The following is a 24,343-nucleotide window of genomic DNA, read 5'->3' on the forward strand; positions in this document are numbered from 1 at the left end:
CTCTTGGAACTTCCCCTGGGCTCCAGGGGTTAAGGCTCTACATTCCAGTGCAGGGGGCACAGGTTTGACTCCTGGTCAGGGAACTAAAGTTCCACATGCCATGGGTTGGAGCCCCCCCCCCCAAAAAAAAGAATTCTCTTTTACTTGGTGGGGGAAGGGAGACCCTTTTCTTCTTTTCAGGACTTCAGCTGATTGGATGAGGCCCACCTACATTGTAGAGGGTACTCTACTCTACTCAAATTCACGTATTAAAATGTTAATCTCACACAAAAACATCCTCTCAGAAACAAAATAATGTCTGAATAGCTATCTGGGTGCCCTGTGCCCTAGTCAAGCTGACATAGATAATTAACTCTCCCAGGTGGGAACAATGTTTTGTTGAATTCTGTATCCTGTATTTTAGGATAGTGTTATACACAGCATCGGGCTCTGACAGTAGCTGTGACTTAAACTCCATTGATCCCTCACTAGAAATTAAGGGAAGGAGAAAAATTGTCAGGACAAGGAGTTTTTAGAAGGACTTGGGAAATGGTAACAGATTTTGTTTTCTTGGGCTCCAAAATCACTGAAGGTGGTGACCGCAGCCATGAAATTAAGAGATGCTTACTCCGTGGAAGAAAAGCCATAACCAACCTAGACAGCATATTCAAAAGCAGAGACGTTGCCGACAAAGGTCTGTCTAGTCAAGGCTATGGTTTTTCCAGTGGTCATGTATGGATGTGAGAGTTGGACTATAAAGAAAGCTAAACACCGAAGAATTGATGCTTTTGAACTGTGGTGTTGGAGAAGACTCTTGTTTGATCCAACCAGTCCATCCTAAAGGAAATCAGTCCTGGGTGTTCATTGGAAGGACTCATTCTGAAGCTGAAACTCCAATACTTGGACCCACTGATGTGGAGAGTTGACTCACTGGAAAAGACCCTCATGCTGGGAAAGATTGAGGGCTGGAGAAGAAAGGGACAACAGAGGAGAAGGGGATGACGAAGGATGAGATGGCTGGATGGCATCACTGACTCGATAGACGTGAATTTGAGCAAGCTCCGGGAGTTGGTGATGGGCAAGGAGGCCTGGACTTGCACATGACTGGATGACTGAACTGTAATTAAAGTTCACTGGACAGATTGTTAAGAGAATTAAAGAAGCTTTACATTCTGTTTGGCAGTTGACAGATCACATGTAAAAACTTGGCTCCTGAACCCTAAACTACAGAAGTGAAAGCAGAGTGAAGGTTGGCAGGAGCAGGAGGAAAGGGAACAGAGTAAGGGAGCCCATAGTTCCTCGAGTGTTTTCCATGTGCACTATCCTAGAAGCTTCACGTACATCATGCCGTTTACTCATAACAAACTCTTGATAGCTTAACGTGAGGGTTGTGCTGATTTCATTCAATCCAAGTCTGAAACCAACAGTGGCAAGAGGAAAAATGCAAGGAAAAATGTACAGAATTGGGTTTTCAAGTCGGAGAAGGCATTTTCCAGTACTCTTGCCTGGAAAATCCCATGGACAGAGGAGCCTGGTGGGCTACAGTCCATGGGGTCTCTAAGAGTTGGACATGACTGAGCGACTTCACTTTCACTTTTCACTTTCATGCATTGGAGGAGGAAATGGCAACCCACTCCAGTGATCTTGCCTGGAGAATCCCGTGGACAGAGGAGCCTGGTGGACTGCTGTCCATGGGGTCACACAGAGTCAGACATGACTGAAGCGACTTAGCATGCATGGATTGGAGAAGGAAATGGCAACCCACTCCAGTGATCTTGCCTGGAGAATCCCAGGGACGGGGGCGCCTGGTGGGCTGCCGTCTATGGGGTCGCACAGAGTCGGACACAACTGAAGCGACTTAGTGGCAGCAGCAGCAGCAGCAGCAGCAGGTTTTCAAGCAACTGGAAAACAGTCACTTAGGATATTTCATTTCCTTTTGTTATTAGCTAGCCTAGTTTTTTCAGTACAAATAGGTAGTGGATAACCAGTGTGTTTACTGTTTTTGTATGGGCAAGTTATGATGACTTACCAAAAGGTTTGGAACATAGGATCTTTTGGCAGCCAGCTGTATTCAAGCCACTTTTTAGGTTGTTCATGATATGTGTTGATCCAACCACATATTTAAATTATCTCTTTTGGAAAATGTGTAGACATTAATTACTTTAAAGTATTTTATATTTTTTCATGGTTTTCTGAGGCATACTCATTTCACAGGATCTTCAGTTATATCCTAATTGTAATTTATGGGCTCAGAATCAGTTCAGTTCAGTCGCGTCTGACTCTTTGCAACCCCATGGACCGCAGCATGCCAGGCCTCCCTGTCCATCAACAACTCCTGAAGTTTGCTCAAACTCATGTCCATTGAGTCGGTGATGCCATCCAACCATTTCATCCTCTGTCATCCCCTTCTCCTCCCGCCTTCAGTCTTTCCCAGCAATAGGGTCTTTTCAAATGAGTCAGCTCTTCACATCAGGGGCCAAAGGATCGGCCTTTCAGCTTCAACATCAGTCCTTCCAATGAATATTCAGGACTGATTTCCTTGAGGATGGACTGGTTGGATCTCCTTGCAGTCCAAGGGACTCAAAAGTCTTCTCCAACACCACAGTTCAAAAGTAACAATTCTTTGGCACTCAGCTTTCTTTATAGTCCAACTCTCACATCCATACATGACCACTGGAAAAACCATGGCCTTGACTAGATGGACCTTTGTTGACAGAGTAATATGTATGCTTTTTAATATGCTGTATAGGTTGGTCATAACTTTCCTTCCAAGGAGTAAGCATCTTTTAATTTCATGGCTGCAATCACCATCTGCAGTGATTCTGGAGCCCAAAAAAGTAAAGTCAGCCACTGTTTCCCCATCCTGGAAAAGACTCATTGGAAAAGACCCTAATGCTGGGAAGGATTGGGGGCAGGAGGAGAAGGAGATGACAGAGGATGAGATGGCTGGATGGCATCTCTGACTCAGTGGACATGAGTTTGGATAAACTCCAAGAGTTGTTGATGGACAGGGAGGCCTGCCATGCTGCAGCCCGTGGGGTCGCAAAGAGTCGGACACGACTGAGTGACTGAACTGAACTGAACATTATTATATTTTAGAGAATATTATTGTATTCAACCTGATTCTTTTCTTCTTATGTGTAAATAATGATTTTAAGCTTTACTCAGATTCCTTTTTGGGCATTTCTTCCTGTTGTCTGTTATTTCTTTAGAGTCAGTAGCTCTCTCCATTTGCCCAAACCTTCAGAGTGTTATATGCTGAGCTTCGAGCTTTGCCTCCAGAATCCTTAGGTTGTCTGTAAGAGTTCCCTTTAACTGTACAGTTTGCTTGTACCGAGTCCTTTAGTTCATGGAATATGGTCAGTAAGTGTTTATCTCCATCTCTTATTGCTACAACCCATGTTTGCTACTCTATGCCCTTTTGGTTTTTTTCATCATGTTTTAGCTACCTACACTTCTCTCCTCCTTAGTAACCATGATATCTAAGACAGCGTTTATGTCCATTTGGTATATTCAGAGCATTAATTTTCTTCCTTTTATATCAACTGTGTTTCTTTCCTTGCAAGAAAATAAGAATCTACAAAAGATGAGGTATGCAACCTTGATACACCAATAAATTATTATTTGACTTAACAATGGGGGGTGAAGTGGGAGTGAGGTTAGAGTAGGCTCTGAAATTTCACGCTTGAATTAGTATCTACGACTGTTAGGCTTTTCTGTGAGAGTCATGGTGCAGAAGTGATGCCAGTGCCTTTGACTCCATTTAACACTCTCTCCTCCTTTCCTAGGGGGAGGGCTGAGTGCGCCGTTACCATGTTTCTTGCTGTGAACTCAGTATGGAACTTTGCTAGCCCCCTTGAGGTGACAGACTTTCTTACGGGAACAGTACCTGGAGAAGCAGATTGCTTAGGGTTCAAAATCACCCTGAGCTAGGGCAGAGAGCTTAATATTTGGGTCACGTGGCTGACAGGGATTCAGCCTTCTGATTCGTTGGGGTAATCTCCCAAGGATTGCATTCCAGAAACACTGAGTTGGTAAGAGAAGATCATAATGTTTCCTGCAAAACATTATGAATCACTTGCATTCCAAATTGCATCTGAAATTTGGGGTATTCAGGAAATTTTTTATTTTAGCTGTATGTCCCAGGAGTGGAGTAAATGAGAAACATTCGTGGTTATGTGGCTTGCTTGGTGGAAAACGTCAACCCTTGGTCCAATTTTTTTTGGACTAGGGATTAAGAATTCAAGGTCTGTTTTGGCAAAGGATTGGAGCTCCTTTTTGGAGACTCAGTTATACTTCTAGCTCTGCAGTTTATTCGATTTTGGAGAATTTGCTTTGGAAACGATGATTTCAGTGTCTGAATAATTGAAGAAGGATCTCGTAAGCAAAAAGTTCCTCCCACATGGACACATTTCAGAACATTCAGTTGAAATGTGTGTTCAGGTCTATGAAAGATACTCCAGCTAAACCAGGAAATTCTAAACGTGAAAGATTTGGCTTAAAATGAACCAGAAGAATTTTTAGGCTCCATGAGAAATGGGTGATTCTTATTAAATGCTTATTTTATTACACTAAAGAAAAAAAATATGCAGTATTTGAAAGAGTAACTGAACTACTTAGGATTTTGCAACCTTTTGAAAATTTGTGATACTTCAGTAGAAAAGTATTTGTTTAAGCACAATTATTTCATTTGAAGTTAAAACTTGGAATTCTTTGGTTATTACATCTCATGTTTTTAAGACATGTTTCTGAACATACTTTCCTTGGGACTTCTCACAATATATCATCAACATAATGGGCAGGTGGCTTGCTGCTTTAAGAAGAAGGCGCGTATGGAAGACTGGGTCTTGGTGCACTACTCTACGAGGGTGTCAGAGCACTCGGATGGTCTGAGGTCGAGCGGGTGCTGAGCTTGACGCCGTGCTTGTGATGTTGGCACAGCTCTGCCCCAGTTCCAGCGGCAGTTTGGTGTCCTCACTAGCAGGAGGGCTGTTCTGTTACGTATTATTTGCTGTCCTCCCTCCGCCTTGTGAGAGGATGGACAGTTTCAGGCAGTTTATCCAGAGTCTTTCCTGGTGCCACCTGACATTTTAGTACAGCAGAGCTGGGAGATCAGGTCCAGTTCTCCAAGGAGAGCTGCAGCCTGGATTTTTTAGAGCCCAATAGAAAGAGCTATGTCCAGTGTCATCAAGCCGCTAAGATCACCAGGCCTATCAAATAGCGTTGATGCAAAGTTCAAATAGCAGCTTGATACCAACCAAGCAACCAACAGAAAGAAATTTCAAAAGGATTCTTTACCTATACCCAAAATTATACTTAGTTTCCTCAAATTCTGTCTCTTACCTATTTGCTTTTTCCTATTACATTTTTACAAATTATGTTTCTACAGTATGTTGTAGACTCAGTTACAGAATTGTAAGGTTCGGATCTCTAGCAGTATTCTTAAATAACATATCAGTTAAATAACTTACAATTCTGTCTTAGTTATCTTCCAGTGAGGTACATTTTTGTCTTTCACTAAGGTTAAAATTTAAACTAAATTAAAATTATAAGTAATTGGACCTGTGAGATTTTAAATACCAACCCTACTGTTGCTGAGTGTTTCTGCAGGAGTAGGATATTTTATTACTTGTCGATTTTGTTATTTCCAATTATGTTGTAGTTTATTCATAGGGAACATGAATATGCATAGAACTCTCTTTAAGATATGTATATAGTGATAGCCTTGAAGGATAAGTTAATTCTTAATAATGATGATGATGGCAACTGGCACTTTCTGAACACCTAGAGTGCACCAGTAAGCGGTGATATGTATTGAGAACTTACACGTTAGAGTTCACTGTGTACCCCCTCACTGTGGAATTCCTAGAATTGAGGTTTCAAGAAAGAACCCTGAATCAGAATGAAATTGCGTTATAGCCCAGCTGGTATTTCTAATTTACTGTCACTCACGTCTGAAGTGAACTTGCCTCTGGGAAATTGCCTTTGTGAGAAAAACTTTGCCTGCGTTATATGAACAGCCCCAGGGCCAAGATGATAGCTTCAGGACCTGACTGTATAATTGCATGTCAGAGTGCCCGCTGGGCACTGTGACGTCTGCTGTCAGGATGGTTGCAGGGTCATGCTGGCCTCTAGGGCACTCTGCTGGCTCTCTAGAGTCTCACCGCTCTTTAAGGCTCATGTCACGATCCATGATAAATTGAACTGCCGTCTGATCTTTGCATCAGAGCCTCATCGTGTATAGATGCTTTAATGAAAAGCAGAATGGTAGATAATACTATTTAGGAAAATAATTATCAGGTTTCTTTAAAGAAAGAATCTTTTATCACAGATCTATAGCCACATATGAATGGACACCGCCTGTTCTTTGCTCAGCTGCATGTCAGCATAGAAACTGCTTTCTGGGTAACTCCCCATTCTCTTTTAGAATTTGAGCTGAGAACTTGGTCTTGTTCCTGAGTTTCAACAGCAGCATTTTCAAGTTTCCTGTTCTTTCAGTTCTGTGTACAATGTAAAGTCACTCACAGGAGACCAAATTTAAGACAGCAGTCACTGCCTGCTACTTTAGTGAAAGACCCTTGGGGGGTCCATTTCTTGAATATTTGTCAGAGTGTCCTCTGATCACTTGTCCATCATTCTCCCTTGAGAACATGGAAAAGTTCCTGAAGAATGAAAATATTTCAAGATGGGCAGTGCTATTGCATGGGTGTAGCCTCAAGTCTCGAATATCTCAGGGTAAATCACTTCCGTTTTTTGCCTCCACATCCACCACAGTGGGGCTTCCCCAGTGACTCAGAGGTAAAGAAGCCGCCTGCAGTGCAGGAGACAAAGGAGACGGGGGTTCGGTCCCTGGGTTGGGAAGATCCCCTGGAGAAGACAGCCCACTCCAGTATTCTTGCCTGGGAAACCCCATGACAGAGGAGCCTGGTAGGCTGTAGTCCACGGGTCACAAAGAGTTTGACGTGACTGAAGCAACTGAGCATGAGGAAGACGCTGTAATCACCGTTTCTCGTGGTCGCAGGAGGACACTGACAGCACAGGGAGTCTGAGTAACTTGCCTGAAACTCAGCCTGCGGGTGACTGGATGGGCTTTGAACCCTGGTGTTCTGTCTTCTCTGCCTACTCTCTGACTCTGTTCTCTAACACCTTAGAGCTGAGATAAATTATAAAGGCGTAACTTCAGATTTAAAGAACCTTCCATATATCTGAACTTACTATTTAAGTATTTTGAAACTGCTGAAAATTTGCAAACTGACTTAGTTTTTTTAAAATATATTTTTAAAGTTATTTACATCACATATTCCTTGGCCTTTTTTAAGTTCCCGACTATCCATAAATCATGACAAAGCATTGTACCACCTTCTCATCATGAAAGGTGCTGTTTAGGTAGTGTCTGTTCTGGCCTCTTTTTTCCCTTTGGTTCTGTTCACTTCATCTTAGCCACTAGCTAGTGTGTTAAACATGAAAGAAAGTTAACGTTTAGATCTCTTGAAATTAAAAATAGTAAAATTTCAGAATAGGAGCATGTCAGGTTGAGTGTGAGGGAGTTTTTGAGTGGGTGGGCTTTTCTGTGTCTCAGTCCAGCAATCACAGAGCCCGTTTTCTCCACGGCCTCCACTGAGGACCAGCCTGCTCCCCCATGTCCTCAGGTCACCCAGCAGCACACAGCATGTGCTGTTGCCTTTCCACTTATCTGAGGCTTCTTGAGTCACTCTAGAGCTTTATTAGAACTTGACTTCTGAGCTGTTTCTCAGAACGATTTTTACCTAACTTATCTTACCTGTGTTTGTGATTGCATTAGTTATATATTTGCTGTGTAACAAATTTCCCGACATATTAACAAAGTCAACCAGCAAATATTTATCATTCATACACATCCTGAGGGTCAGGAACAACTTAGTTGGGTGCTTCTGGAGTTCTGGCTTGGGGACTCTCCCAAGGTTGCGGGCAAGTAGTTGTCCAGGGCTCTTTGGTCCCTGAATACCTGGTTAGACTCTACTTCCGAGTTCACACACACAGCCATCAGCAGGTGGCTTCATTTCTTAGCCGTGTAAGCCTTCCCTCGGGCTCCTTATGACAGAGAGAAGCAGCTGGCTGCTTCCCGAGAGTGACGTGTGAGAGAGAGAAAGCAGCGGTCTTTTGTAACCTGCTTTGGAAATGACCTGCCATGCTACCATTTCTCTAGGGTGCTGCGAGTCACACGGGTGCAGATGCAGAGCAGCATGGCGCCGTGTGGGAGGAGGCTGCCCCGGAGTGTGGGTCCCAGGAGCCCAGGAGCCGGGTCATCCTCCGAGGTCGTCTTCAGGCCGACTGCTGCAGTGATCAGTGGGGGGGTGGTGCAGGGGGGTGTGCTTTACAGAAGGAAGAGGCAAGGCTAGCATCAGTGGTGAAACAAAGCCTTGGTGTAGAATCAGAAAGAAGCAGAACCCAGCCCAGCTCAGATAGTATTAAGGAAGGCAGTTTTAAGCAGTAGGTTTCTGACCCTTAACCTCACTGGCTGAGCAGTTTATTTGACTTGTTCAGTCGGTCAGCTGATAGCTCCCAAGCATCTACTGGATGCCAGGGCCTGTGCTCAGCACTGGAGATATGATAGTTAAAAAGATGATCTTATTCCTGTGTCCATAGCAGTAACAATCATCTATAACATTCTTTTCCTCTTTGTGATAATGACAGCCACATCATTGGATGTTTGTGAGGGTTAAATTAAATGAGGTAATATATTTGTCTCTGTGTAAATCAGAACAATTTCTCCTAAATCCCTCTCAAGGTAGCTACTGTACTCTAAGCAAGTAGACCTCTCAGTGAACACTCCCTGGACGGAATGGCGGGCCTCAGGGGCCCCTCCTGACCAGCGCAGCAGCCCGGCTCCCGGGCACCTCCGTCGCTGGAGACCCAGGCGTGCGTGCGTCTGCCTCGGCCGAAGGAGCACTGTGGACTGTGATGCTGTGCTGGCTGTGGCCGGACGCTCCGGCTCCTCTTTGCCAACATAGCTCGGGCTTTGCAGACACAAGACATGTCCTGAGCAGAAGGTGTCTCCCTGTGGTGTTCAGAGAGCTTTACTGGATACTGCGGTTTGGCAACCTTAGGAGTTAGCTGTGAGATCATTATGATATTTGTGCTAAGCCACTTTTCAGCTTTTTCAGAGAAGCAGGTTTTGTGCAGGTCAGTTGCTATGTAAAGAACACATCTACCTTCTGCCTACTGTGAGAGGTCTTTCAGAATTGAGAATGCTGGCTCCTAGAAGGGAGTGTCCCTAGAAATCATCTAAAAGGCTCATAATTTTGTTATTCAGCAAAGCATTAACCAAAAGGAAGCCAGAGGGTTGAAGAGAGTGTGTTTCCTAATTGATCTGGGGCCTTTGGTAACAGGGTTAGTGACAGTGAACATATAAAGTAGAACTGAAAATAGAAATTCTCTGAAGTGGTTCTTCTCAGAGGACCAAAAGTGCTGAGTCCATTATTTAATATTTAAATTAAATTTGTTACTCATTTAGGATTAAATTCTATTTAATATTTAAACCTTTAAAATTGAAAATTTAAAAAATGTTAATTAAAAATATTCCCTTTACCTCTAGAACAGAAACCCAAACTATACCGATGGTCTCAGAGAAATTATTTATTTACACATATATTCCTGTCACTACTCTGAGCTCCTCAAGAACAGTCTGTGTCAGTTCTGTTTGTTTTCCCACTGCCCACCCTGCACGGATGCGTCTAGTGGGGGCCCAGAGAGAGCTTGCCGACCTGCCCTGCTAGCTCTTACATACTCTCCTGACGTGGTGCGCCTAGCTGCACGTGACTTGTCAGTTTGGAAAACCCTCATGTCTGTGTCCTTTGAAATGACAGAAAGCAAATGCTTTCACTTGAACTCAGGCCTGCAGTTTATGTGGATGTGAATGTTTGGTCTGGTAGAGTGTTCGCTTTCACTCTGTCCACGCTGACTATGTATGGTACGTGTGTGCACATTTCAGCCTACAGTGTAGGCATTTTTATCTCTTAGCCAGGCGACTGTGTGGCCAGTAGCCCTTCATCATTATGCCAAGTCGTTTTACACACAAGACCACAGACCATCAGAGTCTTAAATTCAGACACTCTGTTGTGTAATAGCTAGACAGTTCAATCTGGACTAACTCAGAAACTTGGGATATAGAGTAATGAAATGGCAAAGGTTAAAGGGAAAGGAGGGCTTTGCTGTGAAGTGGTAGGGTTCTTTCAAATCATACCTAACAGATGGAATATTGAGAGATTGATATTTGAGAATTAATCAGTATCACTTTAAATACAATGGAACCTGGCTACATCATTACAAGGTTTAAGAAGAGATATGGAAGATATTGAAAAAAAAACAAAGTTTAAAATCTTTTAGCTGCTGAAAAATACAATGAAAAGAAAAGGCATTTGTTATTGATGCAGTGAAGCAAACAAGCGAATACCTCGTTTATCAGATGAAGAAATGAAACTAATGAATATAAATGTTATATAAATTATGTACATATTATATATGAAATAAAGTGTTAAAACTATAATCCAGACACCTAAAATTAAGTATACATATACCAATTGCTGCCAGGCAAGATTTTTTTGTATGTGTGACCATAAAGAAGGAAATGGCTTTGTTTTTCTTTTTCAGAATTGGAGATACATTTTATGATGAGTTTTAGATTTATTTTTTAATGAATGGTATTAAATAGTTAATAAACTGCAAAGTACAGGCAAGTTAATGCATATAAAACAAAACGCTAGAATTACCAACATTTAGTTCTTTATCAGTGGAAGTTAGGTTTTCTAGTGTAATTTCTATTCAGAGAAAAGTATCTAGTTCCCAAACAGGTTCTCATAAAAGGTTCAGCCACTACTAAACAATAAAAAGTAAAATGTGAAGTTCCGCATTCCGTCATTAAACTGATGAAGTAGTCAAAAGAAGGTGTACAGTTTCTCTTATAATTTGTATATCTTTCAGTTAATATAAGCTGCACAACAAAGTTATACTGTATTTAGCCAAGTGTGTTGAATTCTAGATTTTGAAGAAATTGTTTCCCAAAACCTTAGGAGAAGTGTTACTGTAGAACCTAATCTACTCATCCTCAGCTGTGTCTTAGTCCTTATTGAGAATCTCCCTTGATTCAAAGCTGGCAGGTTGGGAGAAGGGGAAGGAAGCCTCCTGACGGTGTTGTCTGTTACTGTCTGCGGTGCTGCATCAGTAGCATCAAGAGGGATGGAGTCCAGTAGAAGATATGTTCTCAGATTTAAGTGTGACCTTTCTTTTCCCTTGAAAGTTTAAAGGAATCTAGAAAGTAATCAAATATGTCATTATCATGACTGATTTGTGTCAGGACTATGCACACCTTTACTTTATCAGTCATCCTTCAGCATGGAGAAGGGTATGGCAACCCAATCCAGTATTTTTACCTGAAGAATCCCATGGATAGAGGAGCCCGGCAGGCTACAGTCCATGGGTTGGCCAAGAGTTGGACATGACTGAGCACATCCTTCAGCATCCATTGGGGAGTTGGTTCCAGGAGCCCTGTGTACCAAAATCCACAAGTGTTCAAATCCCTTATGTATGAAAGGGTACAGTACGGTCAGCCCTGTGTATCTTTGGATGTAGAACCCATGGATATGGGATACAGAGGGCCAACTGTACTTAATTAAATGGGCAATCAGGCTAATTATCTATGATCTCTTAAGTTGGTATTTACTGAACATTTTATTAAAGTCCCCTCAGTGGGCAGAGATTAAAGCAGCACTTCCTGGTTTGTTTCCTGTGGTTAATGAAGGCCTTTGAGATATGACTGGGCACACTATGGTGGTTTACACAGCTGTTTGTCCTATTAGTTTTTTCATAGGAGACAGGAACAAAAAGGGGCATGGCATTCCAGGTGAGAGTTTATCCAACTATTTTTCAAGCAATAGCGTGTAAAGCCAGCTAGACTTACAAGAAGTTCCCTATCTGACTTAATTCTGTGCCCATTTCTGGACTATGGAATGCAGTGTGCATATACGTAGCTTTTCTTTTTCTACTTTAAGTTCAGTTCAGTCACTCAGTTGTGTCTGACTCTTTGCGACCCCATGGACTTCTGCATGCCAGGCCTCCCTGTCCATCGCCAACTCCTGGAGTTTACTCAAACTCGTGTCCGTTGACTCGTTAATGCCATCCAACCATCTCATCCTCTCTCGTCCCCTTCTCCTCCTGCCCTCAATCTTTTCCAGCATCATGGTCTTTTCAGATGAGTCAGTTCTTCATATCAGGTGGCCAAAGTGTTGGGAGTTTCAGCTTCAACATCAGTCCTCCAGTGAATATTCAGGACCGATCTCCTTTTGGATTGACTGGTTGGATCTCCTTGCTGTCCAAGAGACTCTCAAGAGTCTTCTCCAATACCACAGTTCAAAAGCATCAATTCTTCAGCACTCAGCTTTCTTTACAGTCCAACTTTCACATCCATACATGACTACTGGAAAAAACATAGCTTTGACTAGATGAACCTTTGTTGGCAAAGTAATGTCTCTGCTTTTTATTTTAATTAATTAATTAATTAATTTATTTTATTAGTTGGAGGCTAATTACTTCACAACATTTCAGTGGGTTTTGTCATACATGTGTCTCTGCTTTTTAATATGCTGTCTAGGTTGGTCATAACTTTTCTTTCAAGGAGCAAGCGTCTTTTAATTTCATGGCTGCAGTCACCATCTTCAGTGATTTTGGAGCCCCCAGAAATAAAGTCTGTCACTGTTACCACTGTTTCCCCATCTATTTGCATGAAGTGATGGGACCAAAAGCCATGATCTTCATTTTCTGAATGTTAGGCTTTAAGCCAACCTTTTCACTTTCCTCATTCACTTTCATCAAGAGGCTCTTTAGTTCTTTGCTTTTTGCCATAAGGGTGGTGTCATCTGCATATCTGAGGTTTTCTACTTTATCAGATCTAAAATACATATTGCATTTATATGCTTGTATTCAACTTCTTTAAATATATTTTGATTTGTTTCAATTCAGTAGGTCCAATATTGTGTTGTATGCAGGAGCGATACATAATAATCCCTTGATATCCTTTGCACCTTGCTATTGAGTAACATATGTTAATATTGTGTTGACATCATTTAAAGCCCATAGGAAACCCCATGGTATTTTTACCTTTAGAAAGTCAATCACTAATGAAAATAAAACAAACAAAGCTAGTTATCCACGCTTATGAAATGAAGTTTCAAACTATGCCGTTTTCACCCATTATAAAAATGTGTAGAATTTTGGCATCAGCATTATTCCATTTAATTCCAACTCTTCCCCCTAAAGTAGTCGTATTACACCCGTTCTGAAGATGAAAAAGCTGAGCTCAAGTTTATGAAAACCTAGAAGTGATAGAGCAGAGCTTTCTGCCCCAGTTAGTCTGACCTGTGGTTTTGGTGTTCAGGTCTTCCGGAGAGAGGGGTGTGCTGAACCTGATAGTCAGCCTTTCTCCAGAAGACTCGGAAGAATACATGCACAGTTTAAAACAGTGATGAATATACACTTCAGACGACATTTTAAATTTCACCGTTCTGTACATATGTCTCCAGGACTTAGTTTCATAACTGAAAGTTTGTACCTTGTTTACCAGCTTCACGCATTTAACCATTAAATGCATTTTTTTAATAAATTATGGTAGTGTTTACAGTTGACCTATTGCCAGAATTAGTGAGATATGTAACTATGAAACATACAGGTAGAAGTTATTTGGGATTGAGTATACTTTTATTGGGAAGCTCAGTGGTCAGGGGTGTGTTTCTATAAAAGAATATAAGTAACCTCTTTTAATATTTGGAAATACTTGAAAATTAAAAAGTTGCTCTAAGAGGATACGTTTTTCATTTATTTTTGTGAATGTTAAGAAAAGTGACATAAGTAATACTTATAGATTATCCCAACTTCTGACATCAGGCGTGCACACCTACTTAAAGCTACACCTGTTCTCACTCTTTTCTCCCTCATAGGAAAAGGTCCCTCTTCTTTCTTAAGAACAAGCCTTCCATCTGTGTTTCGCCCTCTGATGAATATTTACAATATAGAGTATCCCTTTTCTCCATTTGATACTTACCCTCTCACACTGAATAGGATTCTTCTCACTGCTTTTAGATATTCAGGCTTTTCTCTCTTTTCTGAAATCTTTCTTTCCCTCTTGATGCCGTATTTCCGGTGTGGATCCTTTCTCCTTCCCTGAATTGTCCCTTTGCCGTGTTTTCCTTTTTCTCACCATCGATAACACTTCTCGACCCACACTGACCATGGTTTTGCCTTTCTCAGGTCACCCCTCCTCTTCAGGTCTCTTAGCCCCTTGAGGCTTTTTGACCTCCTTTCCTAGATCTTTGCAGAGCATTAAGTGTTGTTTTTTTTTTTTCCTGGAACTCTCTTGCTTTTTTTTTTTTTTCATTTATTTTTATTAGTTGGAGGCTAATTACTTCACAACATTGCAGTGGGTTTTGTCATACATTGACATTAATCAGCCATGGAGTTACATGTATTCCCCATCCCGATCCCCCTTCCCACCTCCCTCTCCACCCGATTCCTCTGGGTCTTCCCAGTGCACCAGGCCCGAGCACTTGTCTCAGGCATCCCACCTGGGCTGGTGATCTGTTTCACTATAGATAATATACATGCTGTTCTCTCGAAACATCCCACCCTCACCTTCTCCCACAGAGCCCAAAAGTCTGTTCTGTACATCTGTGTCTCTTTTTCTCTTTTGCATATAGGGTTATCATTACCATCTTTCTAAATTCCATATATATGTGTTAGTATGCTGTAATGTTCTTTATCTTTCTGGCTTACTTCACTCTGTATAATGGGCTCCAGTTTCATCCATCTCATTAGAACTGATTCAAACAAATTCTTTTTAATGGCTTAGTAATATTCCATGGTGTATATGTACCACAGCTTCCTTATCCATTCGTCTGCTGATGGACATCTAGGTTGCTTCCATGTCCTGGCTATTATAAACAGTGCTGTGATGAACATTGGGGTGCATGTGTCTCTTTCAGATCTGGTTTCCTCAGTGTGTATGCCCAGAAGTGGTATTGCTGGGTCATACGGCAGTTCTATTTACAGTTTTTTAAGAAATCTCCACACTGTTCTCCATAGTGGCTGTGCTAGTTTGCATTCCCACCAATAGTGTAAGAGGGTTCCTTTTCTCCACACCCTCTCCAGCATTTATTGCTTGTAGACTTTTGGATAGCAGCCATCCTGACTGGCGTGTAATGGTACCTCATTGTGGTTTTAATTTGCATTTCTCTGATAATGAGTGATGTTGAGCATCTTTTCATGTGTTTGTTAGCCATCTGTATGTCTTCTTTGGAGAAATGTCTGTTTAGTTCTTTGGCCCATTTTTTGATTGGGTCATTTATTTTTCTGGAATTGAGCTTCAGGAGTTGCTTGTATATTTTTGAGATTAATCCTTTGTCTGTTTCCTCATTTGCTATTATTTTCTCCCAATCTGAGGACTGTCTTTTCACCTTACTTATAGTTTCCTTTGTTGTGCAAAAGCTTTTAAGTTTCATTAGGTCACATTTGTTTATTTTTGTTTTTATTTCCAAAATTCTGGGAGGTGGGTCATAGAGGATCCTGCTGTGATTCATGTCGGAGAGTGTTTTGCCTATGTTCTCTTCTAGGAGTTTTATAGTTTCTGGTCTTACATTTAGATCTTTAATCCATTTTGAATTTATTTTTGTGTATGGTGTTAGAAAGTGTTCTAGTTTCATTCTCTTATAAATGCAAAAGAAACTAAAGAGACCATAGCAAAAGTCAACAAAGCTAAAAGCTGGTTTTTTAAAAAAATAAACAAAATTGACAAACCATTAGCAAGACTCATTAAGAAACAAAGAGAGAAGAACCAAATTAACAAAATTAGAAATGAAAAGGGTGAGATCACAACAGACAACACTGAAATACAAAGGATCATAAGAGACTACTGCCAGCAGCTCTATGCCAATAAAATGGACAACTTGGAAGAAATGGACAAATTCTTAGAAAAGTATAACTTTCCAAAACTGAACCAGGAAGAAATAGAAGATCTTAACAGAGCCATCACAAGCAAGGAAATCAAAAGCGTAATCAGAAATCTTCCAGCAAACAAAAGCCCAGGACCAGATGGCTTCACAGCTGAATTCTACCAAAAATTTAGAGAAGAGCTAACACCTATCTTACTCAAACTCTTCCAGAAAATTGCAGAAGAAGGTAAACTTCCAAACTCATTCTATGAGGCCACCATCACCCTATTCCAAAACCAGACAAAGATGCCACAAAAAAAGAAAACTACAGGCCAATATCACTGATGAACATAGATGCAAAAATCCTTAACAAAATTCTAGCAAACAGAATCCAACAACATATTAAAAAGATCATACATCATGACCAAGTGGGCTTTATACCAGGAATGCAAGGATTCTTTAATATCGGCAAATCAATCAATGTAATACACCACATTAACAAATTGAAAGATAAAAACCATATGATTATCTCAATAGATGCAGAGAAAGCCTTTGACACAATTCAGCACCCATTTATGATTAAAACTCTCCAGAAAGCAGGAATAGAAGAAACATACCTCAACATAATAAAAGCTATATATGACAAACCCACAGCAAGCATTACCGTCAATGGTGAAAAATTGAAAGCATTTCCCCTGAAATCAGGAACAAGACAAGGGTGCCCACTCTCACCACTACTATTCAACATAGTGTTGGAGGTTTTGGCCACAACAATCAGAGCAGAAAAAGAAGTAAAAGGAATCCAGATAGGAAAAGAAGAAGTGAAACTCGCTGTTTGCAGATGACATGATCCTCTACATAGAAAACCCTAAAGACTTTATCAGAAAATTGCTAGAGCTAATCAATGAATATTGTAAAGTTGCAGGATATAAAATTAACACACAGAAATCACTTGCATTCCTATACACTAATAATGATAAAACAGAAAGAGAAATGAAGGAAACAATACCATTCACCATTGCAACAAAAAGAATAAAATACTTAGGAGTATATCTACCTAAAGAAACAAAAGACCTATACATAGAAAACTATCAATCACTGATGAAAGAAATCAAAGAGGACACAAACAGATGGAGAAACATACCGTGTTCATGGATTGGAAGAATCAATATTGTCAAAATGGCTGTACTACCCAAAGCAATCTATAGATTCAATGCAATCCCTATCAAGCTACCAACGGTATTCTTCACAGAACTAGAACAAATAATTTCACAATTTGTATGGAAATACAAAATACCTCGAATAGCCAAAGTAATCTTGAGAAAGAAGAATGGAACTGGAGGAATCAACCTGCCTGACTTCAGGCTCTACTACAAAGCCACAGTCATCAAGTCAGTATGGTACTGGCACAAAGACAGAAATATAGATCAATGGAACAGAATGGAAAGCCCAGAGATAAATCCATGAACCTTTGGACACCTTATCTTCAACAAAGGAGGCAAGGATATACAATGGAAAAAAGACAACCTCTTTAACAATTGGTGCTGGGAAAACTGGTCAACCACTTGTAAAAGAATGAAACTAGAACACTTTCTAACACCATTAAGTGTTGTTGACAAGTGCCTCTATCCTGAAACATCTCTTCCTTTGGCTTCTCTGAATCAACCACTTGTAAAAGAATGAAACTAGAACACTTTCTAACACCATTAAGTGTTGTTGACAAGTGCCTCTATCCTGAAACATCTCTTCCTTTGGCTTCTCTGAATCCGTCTACCATCCTGCCCACTCTTTTTCTTTTTTTTCTTTCTCTCCTTCCTCCTTTCCTTCCTTTCTTTCCTCCTTTCTTTTCTTTCCTTCCAGCTTATATTCTTTGACCAGCTGTTAAATGTCTGAGTTCTTTCCTTTGCTAGATTCTTCCTATTTGTGTCCTTTGAATCTGAGCTAACTATCCTGCATCCTGGACAAGGTCAGCTCTCTTCCATTACTTATTTCAAAAGCACCATTCCTCTCTCTCTTCATACTCATAAAGTCATTTTCCATTTCTCTGGTGGTTGATTAATAGCACTGAGAGTTGATTAATACCACTCTCAGTCTGTAAGTTGTTTGAGGATAGACAATGTGTCTGTTTTGTTTCAGTACATTATACTTAGTACTTCTGTAGTTCTTGGTACATAAAGTGCTCAAAATCTTTTTTTTCCAATGAATTGCTTACCTCTATCAGAAGTGTTTCATTTTAGTTAAAATAAAAACTAATGTCTAGGTTTTACTTTAGTTTTTTCCTGTAGATTCTATGGTAGCAGTATAACTAACATCTTAAATTTTAAGTTTGATTTTGTTGGGGTTCTCCAGAGAAACAGAATGAATAGGATGTTTGTATGTATTTAAAGAGGTACCTTGCAGGGAATTGGCTTCACATGATTGTGGAGGCTGGCAACTCCCAAGAGCTGCAGGGTAAGTCAGCAAGCTGCGGACCAGGGGAGCAGATGCTCCAGCTCTGGCCTAAGTCTGAGGGCCCAAGACCCAGATGTCTGGAAGGCCTGCAGACTTGAGCCACGAGAAGAGCTAGTGTTTCACCCTGAGTCCAGTGTCCCTCTTTGAAGACAGGCAGGCAGGAGGAATCTCTCTCACTCTCTGGAAAGTCAGCCTTTATTCTATTCAGGTCTTCTGCTGGTTAGATGAGGCCCACCCATACCATGAAGGGCAGTCTACTTTACTCCATTTACTAATCCACATGTTAATTGCATCCGGCAGCACTCACATTGACACACCCAGAATGATGTTTGATCACATGTCTGGGCACCCTGTGGTCCAGTTAAGGTGACACATGACATATACCATCACATTTTTCAAATATCTTACAGGTTTCTACTTTGCATCTTTTTTCCTGTCACTTGAGTCTGATCAGATTACCTTGTGATTTTCCTCAAATGCTGCAGTTCACAGGCAGGTTTAATCTGGGCCTAACTTCTCAGCTCTTCCATGTGTTGAAGCTGCTTTTTCTGTCTAGTGTTCTGCCACTGTCCTGTAATCCCCAGTGTTCTAGCTGGGGTTTTTCTTTTCATAGCTTGACTGTACATTCTGCGATGCAGTGACTTTGCTGTTGTTGTTTTCCCTACTTTAATAAACCCATTTCCTCATGATCTTGTCTTGTCCAAAGCCCATCCAGCTTGTGAATTTCAAATGCTGTTGTGAAACTACCTCCTAAAATTCTGCAGCTGCTACTCTGTACAACTGTCTTGGTCCTTTCTTGTTCTTCATTTTACTTTAACCAGATTGTTCTGTTACCACCGAGCGCACTTAAAGCCCTAGGAACAAAAGTGGGCTTTCTGGTGAGTGTGAGTATCCCGTAGTCCTCTGCACGTTATGTACTACAGGAACTGTGTTGGATGAATCTTCTGTTTCTCTAATAGATTTTCAGATTAACTCTAGATTTGTTGAGTTGGGTATGCTTGCTCTGACTTAGATCTTCTTTTTGGGTAGCACATTTGCTTGTCTAATTGGTTCTCTTATTTCCAGTTGGTTAAAGTATTCCCATTATTGGCTAACTTTTGAATTCTTTTTTTTTTAATTCTTAAGAATGTGTTAGGAATGGGAAATGGATTCTGCGATTCTTTTTGTGGTGAGTTCCACTTTCCTGAATGACATTCTTGCTTTCACTGTCATATTAATTCAAAAGCAAATTACAGTTTTTTTCCCTCCTTTGATAGCCTGCATTAAGCAAGACGTTGCATTAGTGTTGAGATTCATACAAGGAGGAATATGGTAAAGGGTCGGCCCTCAGAGAGCTAACAGTCTTTGGAAAAGGGAGGAGGCAGGAGAAAAGAGAGGTCTGTGCTTAGCTAATTTTTATGCAACTTGTACTAATTAATATTTAGTGAGTGATAATTTTGTGTCATATGGGTAAATCATCTCTTCCCCTATACACTTTACAGCCCTAATGGGGATACAGGTAAATAAATGCAGATCATGGTGGTAAATACTTTGAGAGGGCCAGCCTAGATGGTTAGGGAGGAATGTTTGCAGGACCTAGAACTCTAGCTTGCTTATATAATAATTCATTTGAAACTCTCTTTTCTGATGTGATAGTGACAGTGTGTCCTAGTAGGAATCATAGAACTGATATTTCAACCAGCTTACCTTGTTTTATAAATATACATTTATTTTGCAGTTTTTTGCTTCTGCTTTTAGGTTTTTTCACTAGAGTTTGCTACCATATTTTTTTTTCATAACCACTCTGTATAGTATCCAGTTTTACTAAAACACCAAAAGGTAAGCCTTAAAAAACCTGTCAAATTACAGAAAACACAGCAATTATAAAAGATGGGAGGAAATCATAGAGCTGGACAGATTCTGCCCTCAGATTGCTTTGCAGGGTTCTTTTCAAAACTGTCAGTTGGTTTTCTTAGAAACTATTGAGTTTTTTCTGACTAATACATTTTTGCTGTATGTAATGTTTAGCTAAGTTACATAATTGTAGTAACTTACCAGTGGCATAAACAGGTGTGGGAACAAACACAACTGCCTCTGGGGACTCAGGCAGGCAAGTCAAGGGGTGAAGACAGAAGTGCACAGGGACAGCAGGAAACAGGCCGTGATGGGAGGACTGGCCTGGCCGCGTCCGGCAGATTGTAGGGCGAACAGGGCGTCGGGGAATCTGGGCAGTCAGTCAGCTGAAGGTCAGTTAAAAGAGGTTCTAATACAAAATAGAGCAAATAAAGGCATGAAATCTTGCCTTTTGCAACAACATGATAGAACTCAAATGGCATTATGCTAAGTGAAATAAATCAGACAGAGAAACACAGATGCTGTATGATATATCATTTACATGGGGAATCTAAAAAATAATACAACAAACTAGTGACTAAAACATGAAGATGTGGACTCACAGATAAAGAGAACAGTGGTGAGAGAGGGGAAGGGCTGGGAAGTCGGAGGTGCAAACTGTTGGGTGTAAGACAGGCTCACAGTTATAGTGTACAACACAGGGAGTGTACCCAATATTTTGTAGTAACTATAAAGTAACCTTTAAACATTGTATGTAAAAATAGTATAGATATACTGTAGGAACAAAATATGCCTTCTAATGTATATAAAATATTTAACAGGTACCCTATTCTCCGTAATATTCACTTCTAAAATTTTTTAGCCTGTCAATATCGATAAGTTATCTTTAGATAAAATAGCTGAAGTATACATTTTTCCCCCTGGGAAGAGTTAGTGTCTTAGGATCACTTTGCTTCTTTTCTATATAGCAAATTTTTCTTTGTATTGTTCTCACTGCTTCTGTTGACTTTTTTTCTCTGTGATGTCAAATTTGTTTCTTAAGATGCCTCAAACATTACTGTCTTTTCTTGAACCCCTCAAAAGAAGATATGTATATTTGTAATTGATTTTTCTTTGTTTGTAGACTTAATTTTTGTTTAACATAGTATCCTGTTTCTTGGAATCATATTAAATTTTTTTCTTGCCATGTGACTGATTATGAGCTGGGATTAGAAAAGAGACAATGTTATTTGCATTTGTTTGAAACTTCATTTTTCTTACAGAACACAAAATTAGCTTATCCTGCACTGTTCATAATTACTTTCCTTGATTGACAGCTGTTTCCTTCTTACTCTTTTTTTTTTTCTTCTTACTCTTAAAATATTTTTTAAAAATATAATTTTGCTTAAATTATTGTATTAAGTCTTATTGTATAAGACAGGGCTTCCCTTGTGGCTCAGACGGTAAAGCATCTGCCTACGTTGCAGGAGAACTGGGTTCAGTCCCTGGATCATGAAGATCCTCTGGAGAAGGAAATGGCAACCCACTCCAGTATTCTTGCCTGGAAAACCCCATGGACGGAGGAGCCCGGCAGGCTACAGTCCATGGGGTCACAAAGAGTTGGACATGACTGAGTGACTTCACTTCACTTCATTATATAAGTCAACTTTTGCCAAGAAGACTGCTCTAAAGACAACCGTAAACTCTTAGTGGTTTATAGCAATGAAGATTTATCTCTTGTTCACACAAGTCTGGGCTGCTGGAAGCTGCAATTCTATCCACAATTCTATCCTATGTGATTCCACATAGGTCTGAAGGAACAGCCCTTAATGGGGCCTGCATTTTCCCAGCAGAGGGGAAAGAGAAGTGACCCAAACATGTGATGACTCTGAAAGCTCTCCCTTGGACATGATTCACTTTGCTTCTGATCACATTGCATGGGTCAGCACAGCTCACCTGGCCAGACCTGAAACAGTCAGCCCCACCCCCAGGCAGCTCTCGAGAGAGCCGCAGGCTTGGTACAGAGCCCCAGCTGGGAAGGGGGTGGAAGGTAAATTGGGATACTGTGATGTGTTACGTCTCATTTTAAGGATTTTAGGTTTTATTGTTAGATCAATATTGATAGACATGTTTGGTGAATTTTGCTGTGATAATGATTTTTTTTGTTTGTTTGTTTTGTGTTTGGAGCTCTATAGAACTGATGTGGAGACTGATTCAGGATTTTAGTAAGGAAAAGTTAAGTGAGAGGATATTAAATGTAAAATCCTTACTGTTTCATTTTATTTTCTTTTCTCCACCTTCATCACTTGTGTTCTACTTGTATTGATTATTGAGTAGAAGTCCAAACTTTGGAAGCGGACGTCTCCTCACATTAGCTTTGACTGCTTGAATGTTTAAGACCGAGAGTTGTTTTGAAGCTAAGTCATCTTAGCTAGATACTTTGAATTTTCAGTTTACTACCTTTCTGATCCACAGTGAATTAGGCCATTGCCAATTTCAGAATCATGGTTTTTGTTGCATAGTCCACATGTGGACAATAGTCTGCCAACAAGTAAACAAAAGTCAAGTTAAGTTACAGACCAGCACAGCTAGAATACCAAGTCACCCGTGGCCACTCCTAGAGTTAATGTTTATATGCACACAGTGAGGATTAGTATTTTCTTCAAAACAGGAGACAGTTACTTTCGCTGTTTTGAAATAGCAGAACTGAACCTCAAATGCATGAGTTTAGGAAATATGACCTCATGAGGTCTGGTACTTGAGAAGGGACAATGGGCAAATTGTCAGAGAAAGATGAAGTTTATAAGCAATGTTGGATATTGAAGGGAGATAGGGAATTTAGTTACATCTCCTAGATATCCAGGAGTAAATGTTTTGAAATGGTGATAGAATCAGAAAGGGTTAGTATGAAGGCATGGATAGTTTAGTTGATCCTAACTATGGCCACAGTACAGAAGCAGTCACATTGATAAAATCTTACCAAGCGATGCCTTTCTTTATCTGATGTCTGGTTGGGTGAGACCCAAGAGGAAAAGCAATGATCATGTCAGCCTATAGGTGTACTGTTCCCTTCAGATTCATTGACTTGGTTCTCAGAAAGATGAGTGTATCTTGTTTGTGCTTGAATCCAGCTCTGGAAGGAGTGAGATAATAAAGTTCACCTCCATCATTTTCCAGAGGTGACAGGAGACGTGCCTGAGGAGAAGGAACCCCAGAGTGGGACGGCCGGAGCCATCTTTGCCTCCTGACTAAGTGTTCTTTCTTTGGTGACTCCCGTTCGTGAGAGCAGCTACTCTAAGAATGCATTCATGCCAGGTGTAGGTAGACAGTGGAGTGGAGTTGGTTTCCTATACACGAGATTGAGATAACAGAGTAAACAATAGTTTCTGAGCCCAGTGTTTAACCAAATAAAGAAAATTATTTTGTGAGTCATTGAAAAATAAAAAGAAAGAACAAAAAGTTATATGGGAACAAACTCCCTTTAGCCTTTAAATTCATTGGGTTATTTTAGGTTCATTTGGAAAATGTTTTATTCAGTAAACTTGTAATTATAACCACATACATTAAGTAATTCTGCTTCATTCATGGCTTAATCATGTGAGTTCTCATTGTTATTCTGGTGTCAGGTTCTAGACTGGCTCCAGTATTCACTGTGTTTGATTCTTTATGATTTATTTCTCATCTCTGAGCCTCAGTTTTTCCATATGTAAAATGTGGGCTGATTGGAGGAGTTTCTGTTGGAGATGAGACCCTGATGCCAACCACCTCCTGAGTGCCTACTGTCTCCTAGATACACTTTACAGTCTCTATTTTTAAATCATTGAAACAACTCTTTGAGCTGTATGTACTGTTGGCTATATATTATAGATTAGGTGACTGAGAGAAGTTAAGATAAGGTTATGTCCTTGAGTCCCAAGCCGTGTTTTTCTGCCTCCAAAGCAGAGTCTGTCAAGTGTACCTGACATTTCTGTCCGTATGTCGCAGGACTCCTGTGACGATCTGATGAAAACGTGAGATCTGAAAAACGTGAGAAAACTGCAAGTGCTCTGTCAGTGTGAGGTGTTACTTCTTCTGAGTGTTTTAGCCACTATCAGAAGTTAGCAGTTAAGGGCCAAGGCATAAAGACATCCAGGAATGCTGTTTTTTCC

General features: G+C 40.5%; 1 protein-coding gene across 4 annotated transcripts in view; it reads left to right on the forward strand.

Annotated features, from left to right (window-relative positions):
- Positions 1–24,343, forward strand: part of PRDM5 (PR/SET domain 5) — a 258,063-nt gene that overhangs the window by 86,034 nt on the left and 147,686 nt on the right. The gene's annotated exons all lie outside the window — the stretch shown is intronic.

The sequence above is a fragment of the Muntiacus reevesi genome, chromosome 16, assembly GCF_963930625.1.
Source record: "Muntiacus reevesi chromosome 16, mMunRee1.1, whole genome shotgun sequence".
In the NCBI taxonomy this organism is placed as follows: domain Eukaryota; kingdom Metazoa; phylum Chordata; class Mammalia; order Artiodactyla; family Cervidae; genus Muntiacus; species Muntiacus reevesi.